At 61.2% G+C, this 7,826-nt stretch overlaps 1 long non-coding RNA gene across 1 annotated transcript in view; it reads right to left on the minus strand.

Annotated features, from left to right (window-relative positions):
* Window positions 1–519: 519 nt before the first annotated feature.
* The window catches only part of LOC121044034 (uncharacterized), a 13,220-nt gene continuing 5,913 nt past the window's right edge, over window positions 520–7,826 (minus strand). The window contains exon 3 of the long non-coding RNA XR_005797074.1: window positions 520–773. This is a non-coding gene — a long non-coding RNA (uncharacterized LOC121044034). The remainder of the gene's footprint in view (window positions 774–7,826) is intronic.

Genomic DNA, 7,826 nt, shown 5'->3' on the forward strand with positions numbered 1-7,826 from the left:
TGCCAGCAACGATGAGGCAGCCGAACTGGGCTCAGCTCTTCCCTTCTCCTCGTGGGCCCCAGCCGGGCTGCCCCGACTCCGTGAGGCCCACGCGCCCCCTCAGTGGGGCGGGGAAGCCGCCCGATCGGTGGAATTCGCGGAAGCCCCCTTGACAAATACACCTAATGCCGAATCCTCCCATTTGGCTGCCACCAGTGATAAAGGTGCCGTTTGCCTCCAAAATTATTTTCTTACTTGTTATTTCAGCGTGTTTAGAATCTAGTCGGGGGAGAAATGAACTATTTATTGGGAGCCCCCTCAAAATGCCAACAGAAATAAAAGGACCACCATGTAAGGACATATCCGACCATAAGTGTATATCGGATGAACTAATAATGTACAAAGCTTCTCATTAGCGTGGTCTTGACCAGGAATTGGAAGTGAAGCGAATCCACATCAATTTCAGAGAAGCTGGAAACAATGTGTCACATCCGTACCACCAACCGTAGGAGCCCTTTAAAAATAATTAGCTGTGCGAAGTAATTTGACGGGATTTCCGCAAATTATTTTTCAACGAGAAAACAAGAGGCCAAAACTATGTACTAATGCTGCTTTGCATAAATAACTCAGGCAAATATGTTGTTTGTGAACATGCGTTACACGGGAGGAAAGCAGGGGAGACAAATCGGGTCCTCGGCCGCCGCTCACCGCCGGGGGAGCGCACACGGATCTCCCCACTTGCTCTGTTCTGTGACGGATGGAGAGTCAGAAGTCATCATTCAGGGCGGGCGAATCTAGTAACGGGGACAGACGTATATTTAAAGACACGAAAGTAAACACCAAGAGAAACAAGCAAATAAAAACGGGGCGATGATAACGAGTAGAAGGGAGAGAGGGAAGATATTTTTAAAATTCGCTGTCATCATTTCTGCGCTGACAGCAGGAGCCAGCGGGCTCCCTCGAAGGAACAGAGGACAAGCACTTTCTGCTGAGATGCATTGAAGACCAGCTCGGAGGAAAGGCCTCAAAAAATACCAGAAACGCAACTGGACGGTAAAACATCTGGTCACTCAGTAAACGGACAAAGGTCTCGAACAGACGGTCTTCCTGGGAGGAGCCACAAACGTCAAGCGAGCAGAAGAGACGCCCTCGGCCACCGGCCAGCGACGCCTTGCCTGGCTCCTCGGGGCTCGAACCGGCCGTCGGGGGCCAGCACGTGCCGGGGAGAGATCGGAACACACAAGCGTGCGGCCACTTTTGGAAAACCTCCCGGTGGCTCTTCCGACGGTGACACGCGGGCTTCCCAAAGGCCCCAGCAAGTGCGCACGTGGTACGGTGAGCCCTCCTTTAGGATCAGGAGGAGTGGAGTGTGTTGCACGGGTCGTGAGTGCAGCAGACCCCGTTGATGGAGCCTGGCGGGCCCCAGACCCTCCCCCGCAGAGCCCTGCCCCCCAGGGAGGCTCACCCAGGACACCGGCTGCTTAGCAAGCTGGTTTCAGCCGCGTGTTGAACGTAACTTTCTAAAACTAAAGTGGGGGACACCTGGGTGGCTCAGTCGGTTAAGCATCCGACTTCAGCTCAGGGCATGATCTCACGGTTCATGGGTTCGAGCCCTGCGTCGGGCTCTGTGCTGACAGCTCGGAGCCTGGAGCCCGCTTCGGATTCTGTGTCTCCCTCTCTCTCTCTCTGCCCCTCCCACGCTCACGCTCTGTCTCACTCTCTCTCTCAAAAAATAAATAAACATTAAAAAAAAATTTAAAACTAAAGTGGTGCTGCCTCACAACTCACCTGCTGCCAGCCTCGCAGAAGCGACGCGTGCCTTCAGAAACAGTGCAGGGGGCCCTGGGTTCACTGGGAGGGACACAGGGGGCCCGTCCACCCCCAAGCCTCCGCATCTGTAGACCACCGGGTCTCTGGGCTCCTTTCCCTCAGGAAACTTGTGTTTCATCCCTGGAGGCCACATCCTGCATGGGGGACACTCACGTGTCCTCCAGTGACAACTTTCTGGGTACCCTTAGATCCTGAGGCACGAGGACACTCCAGAAGATGCCCGGATGTTGGGGCCGGCCAGGTCCGAGGGGCGAGCCGCACACGGCTGTCACCTGCCCTCAGACACACTGGGGCGCGGAAGGAGACTCACAGGGCGGCCCGGAGACATCTTCCAGTATCCGAGCCGCCATCGTAGAAAAGAGGGAAAATCATTTGTGTGTGGGGCCCCGAGGCGTGGAATTAGAAATCTGGGTGGGAAATGCATGAAAGCCTGCCTGGGAATCAGCAGAAGCAGCCCTTGCTGGCGTGAAAGCTGCTGGATCAGGGCCGCCCTCGGCGGGGGGCGGGCAGGCCAGCTCCCCACAGTGGCTGGTCGGGGGGGGGGATGGCCAGTCCGGGGCACGCGGGCCGTGGGAGCCAGGGCTGAGGCCACCATCGCCGCCACCCCGGGGCCCGTTTGCCGTCTTTCCTCTTTCAGCCCAACCTCCTCCCCGCAGCCTCGATTCACTACGCTGGGAGCGTGCCTAGACGCCCTCTGCAAAGACCAGCGATGTGTCTCCGTGGCTCCTTAGAAGTCGTGCTGGAGGCCCCGGAGGAGATGGGCTGAGCCGCACCCTCAGGATTCCCGGGTTCCTAAAGGGTGTGTGGCCCCCACGTCTTCCTCAGCATGGGACTGACGCCCCGATCTGCCCTCAGCCTCAGTGAAGCCCCTTGGGGGAGCCAACCGGACTTCAAACCAGGGGTGCTGGACGAACACCTTGGGGTCCCCTGAGGCCCCGGTCCCCCCCCCCCCCGGAAGTCCTCTGTTTCAGTCCCGAATCCCCGCACGTCACTCGCTGTGCACCTGCGGGCAAGGTCCTGGGCCTCTCTGTGCCCGCGCCCCCCTGTGCGGGGCACGGGGGGACAGGCTGCGTCCGCTGCCCTGGTGGGCGCCTGTCAAGCGCGGGGCTGGAAGCGGGGCCGCCGATCTCGGGTTTCTCCTCCTAGCCGCGCTGCCTGCCGACGGCAACACCCACGCTCCGCGGAGACTGCCACATCCTGGCCCCCTCTCCCTCGTCGCCATGGCGAGACGAGAGCCCCGACCCCGTCACGACCGCCCGGCCCCACCCCCCGCCCCCCCCCCCGGCCCCCGCGGAGCCCGTGGGAAGCCCGGCCTGCAGACCCCCGGTGGGCTCACTGCCGATCGTCCCCTTTGTCTGTGTGAGTCTCTCCCAGAAAAGGTCCCGGCCGATCTAAGGTCGGCCTGAGCCTCGGCGACGCAAGTCAGGTCACCTCTAAGGATGGCATCGGGGGCCGGGAACACCTGAGTGTCCAGCGTGGAGACGAGGGGCTGAGACCCGTCCAGGCACAGGGCACGTCGGGCGGGCACTCGGTCGAATCGCTCACACACGTGCGCTCACAAAACCCAGGTGACGAGCCGAGAATAAGAGAACGTATCGTTCCCACTGTATGGATAAGTAAACTGAGGCTCTGACAAGCAAGAGACAAGCCTGTGGTCAGAGAGGCATCCATCCGGCCCAACGCCATCCGTCCAGGAACGCAACCCCAAAACTGCCTCCCGCCTCAAGCTCAAGCTCTGGCTTACAGCTCTGCTTCCCAGGCCTCCAGGCCTCCAGGCCTCCGTCGATGGGCCGGGCTGAACACTGGTCCCCGAAGACAGCAGGTCCAAGGCCCAGAGCCCACGGAGCAGCCTCATAAGGAGAAAGGGCCTCTGCAGGTGCGAGTAAGGACCCTGGCCTGGGGAGGTCGTCCTGGCTCATCAGGGCGGGCCCCGAATCCAATCACAGTGCCCTTCGAAAAGAGAAGCAGAGGGATTCAGCACCAGAGGACGAGGCAGAGACGGGACGGACGGGGCCACGAGCCAAGGAAACCTGGAGCTCTGGGAGCTCCCTGGGGCGCTAGGAGGAGCGTGGTGTTGCCCACAGCTGGATTTGGGACTTCTGACTTCGGGAGCTCGGAGAGAATAAGTTTCTGGCGTTTTCAGCGCCCCCACCCCCGTTTGCGTTGTCACAGCCTCCCCCCCCTCCCCCGCACAGTGTAGGAATAAAGGTGCAGACTCTGCGGGGGAGGAGCTCTCCCCACGGGACTCTTCTCGCCCCGGTGTGCCCGGTGGACCCGAAGACGGGGATTCCCTTCTCCAGTGTAGACGTTCCTCTGGGCTCCAGACACACGTGCCCCCAAACCCACTTACCATTCCCGGTTAGGTGTCCCCATCTCAAGTCCGGCACGTCCGAACGGGGTCCTCGTTCCCCAACACTCCTTCCCCGGTTTTCTCATTGGCCAGGGGGGCGGGGCACGTCTTCTGCTTTCTTCACACCCGGCAGCCGTCCTAGGGACCAGCGATGGTGACCCCGCCTCCGTGGCCCACACCTGCCTCCCCATCCCCGGCCTGGTCCAGCCGCAGCCACGCAGAGCATCCCGGCGGCTGCTGGAGAGCAGGCCCAGAGGCAGGCAAGGGTCGACAGACTCCTGCTCCGGCCCAAGTTGTGGGGGCAGAGCATGAGGCCCCAAAGGGACAGGACCGTCACCCGCCGGCCGGCTGCTCCGGAAAGGCAGGGAACACGTCAGCCCGAGACCTCAGAGCGAGTGGCTCTCAGGGACCAGACCATCCACCGGCTCGGCTCCCCGACGGCACCCGTACGACATCCGGCAAACGGTATCTTCCCAGTAAAATCTGCTGACTGTGGGAGTGGGGAGGCCCTCAAGGTGGGCTGGGCTCCAGCTATGAGCCACCATTTTCGCCACCGATCCCGAGGCCCCGGAATCTGGATGACTCCTCCTGGGACCTCCGGCACGGCCGGCCGCCAGGCTTCCCTGGGGGTCTTTACTTCCTCGCACCTGAACTGGGTGGTTCGGGGGTGACCGGGTGGGCCTGCTGACCAATGTCCACACGTGCCTTCCCCGTGGCCCCGGCGCCCCCAGCGTACAGCTGGTTCTCACGGACACGTGGCCCCCCCGGGGGAGCACCCGGCCCGGGCGTCACCTCCCTCTCTCAGAGTGGCCCAGACACCCGGGTGCAAGGCAAGAGGCCACAGGCCCCACCCCCGGAAGAGTGTCCAAGAACCGTCCCCTGGCCTCTCAACAGCTGTCGTCAGGAACCCAGGCAGAGGTGGGGTGGACACCTGCGTTCGTGCGGCCATAGCAAAACAGCACACAGGCCGCTTCAACAGACATCTATTTTCTGGTTCTGGATGCTGGACGTCCAGGACCAAGGGGTCCACAGGCCTGGTTTCTCCTGCGGCCCCTCCCCTCGGCTTGCAGATGGCCGCCCTCACCTAGTCCTCCCCGGTGCACGCGTGTGTCCTAACCTCCTCTTCCCATGGGAGCACCGTCGCATCGATTGGGGCCCACCCGGAAGGCCTCACTTGACCCTAATTAGCTCTTTAAAGACCCCATCTCCACATCTGGAGGTACGTGGCTTCAGGACTCTGAAATAGGAGTTTTGTTGATGGGGACAGGATTCAGCCCTTCACGGTGCCTGACATGCGCCTCCGGGACTGAGACGAGGCCCTGGTCCTCTCCAGCTGCCCCTCTGTTTTCGGGAGGGTGGGCGCCGATCCCAGGGTGTCTGTCCTCTGACGCCGATGGAGAGGACAGTGCCTGGAAGAGGCACAAACAGGCCAGGAGTCAGAGTCTCCGCCCGATTGCGGAGCCACCGTAAAAGGAAACCGCGCCCTCCTTCCAAGTATAAGCCGAGCCTGGTGCAGGCTCTCGCCAGCAGCTTGCCCTGTGGGGTCAGAAACCCTGCTCTGCCTGAGCTTTCAGGGTCCCGGCTCCAGTGCAGGTTCTGGGCAGGAACCTCACATCCCTCACTCAGCTCTTTGCTCCCCAACGACATGCAGAGGGCAGGTGCAACAGCATCCGCTGTGCACGGACAACCTCAGGGTGGAGTACAGAAGCGGGCCCCGCGTCGCCGTAACCGTCAGAGAAGCGGCCGTGCCCAGGTCCTGTCTCCCAGAGCCAGCACCCTGCTTCCTTTGACTGCTTGTCAGTTACTTGTCCCGTTTCCATAAAAAGACAGACCACAAGTCAGCAGGACGCCCCAGAAAACCTTGGCCTGTGTGTGCGGGATTTTTTTAAATACGCATCCCCATAATCTTAAAATGCAGGCTCCTTCTAACAGACATAAAAGCAGCCTGATCTCCTCTTTTTTAGATCTGCGAGCACATGGCAGAGCCGCATGCCCACATCTGAGACCGGGAACTCTGGGCAGCTGGTCCCCGCAGTGTGCGGGCTGGCAGGGCTGGACGGGAGACAGATGTGTGCCAGGCCCAGCGTGGGACGCCTGTCAAACTGTCCTCGGAGCTCAGACTCACAGAGAGGCGAATTCTGCTCTGTGGCAGGGGAGCGACACACGGCGTCCCTCCTACGTCCTGCCCGAGGGAGTGCAGCTCCGGGCAAGGCCTCAGTGCTCAGCACCCTGCTGTCCTCCCGCTAAGGGTGGGACGTCCCCCCGCTTTGCTGACAGCAGCCCTGTTCCTTAAGATCACCACCATTTGATGGAGTCTGTTAAAGCTTGCCAAAATTAGAGGTCACTCTTAAAACTTTAGCTTCAAGCTCTAAAACTGTCTGCTAAATTTAGACATACTTCTGATGAGCACCTTAATTCCGTCGGAGAACAATATCGGCTTCAGCGGGAAGAGGGAGCAGAGAGCTGGTGCGCCCGCACAGGGAGCGTTCCGGGCGGAGCTCACAGCACCCAGAGCGAGCCTCACCTGCACCCCTTGCACTGGGGCACCTGCCTGGTGTTAGAGGAACTCGCCATCCAGTAACTTGGAGACGATATTTCAGACTTGCTGAAAGGAAATCTGGATAGTTCTGCTTGAGGTGGAGGGGGAGACATTTTCTTGGCTTGGGGGAGGGGGTTGCAGACCAGGGTGCCTGCCTAGTGGCAGGGATGGGGACTGGGGGCAGGCTGGCCTGTGGAGTCAGCTCAGCACCACCTCCCCCACCACCCACAGCATGCCTGGAAGGAGACTTCACACCAGCCAGGCCCAGCTAGAGGTGAGGAAGGGGGAGAGGCCCCGGCAGAGGTGAGGAGTGGGGAGAGGCCCCGGAGGAGGTGAGGAGGGGGGAGAGGCCCCGGCAGAGGTGAGGAGTGGGGAGAGGCCCCGGCGGGGGTGAAGAGTGGGGAGAGGCCCCGGCAGAGGTGAGGAGGGGGGAGAGGCCCCGGCGGTCTCCCCAACGGAGGTGATGAGCAAGGAGAGGCTCGGGGACAGGGAGGGGAGGTGGTCTGGCCAGCACTCTGAGGCAGGGGGCTTCGGGGCAGCCTGGGGACTGGGTTCGGCCCAGAGGGGGTCAGTGGGAAGCAAGATCTCAGTAAGCGTGTGAAGGTCAACATGCAGAAAATCGCAGAAGACAGGAAATGCATCCAAGTACACAACAAGGTCGGTATCGGGAGCTCGCTGAGGAAGTAAACGCACATCCAGAAGAGCTGCTCAGCCCCACTCCTCCTCCGCTTCTCCGTCTTGAAATCAGGCGAACACTGAACGTTTCCTGTTCCTGCCACTGCTCAGCCAGCCTCACTCCTGCCGCAGCCCACCCCCATCCCCTCCAGCCGTGCTGCAGGGCCTGGGGCTGGGGTGCCTCCCCTGCACGCCCTCTGCAGGGGTCACCTCTCTCCTTCTGTGCTGGGTGACCCACAGCCTCCCTCAGCCCCTAGCTCCAATGCCCGGGCTCAGGGATGCGGCCGTGCCCTCCACAACCTGCAGAGTCCCCTCCCCGCGCAGCCGTGTGTGACGCGTGATGCTGTCTGCTTCCCACACGGGCTCTTTGTATCCACCATCACACCTGCTGCACCAAAGCGATCCCTGGCCTGAGCCTGAGGCTCAGAGCGTGCTGTTGGCAAAAGGAAGGAA

Source organism: Herpailurus yagouaroundi, unplaced genomic scaffold, assembly GCF_014898765.1.
Source record: "Herpailurus yagouaroundi ecotype Mexico unplaced genomic scaffold, PumYag 188, whole genome shotgun sequence".
Lineage (NCBI taxonomy): Eukaryota > Metazoa > Chordata > Mammalia > Carnivora > Felidae > Herpailurus > Herpailurus yagouaroundi.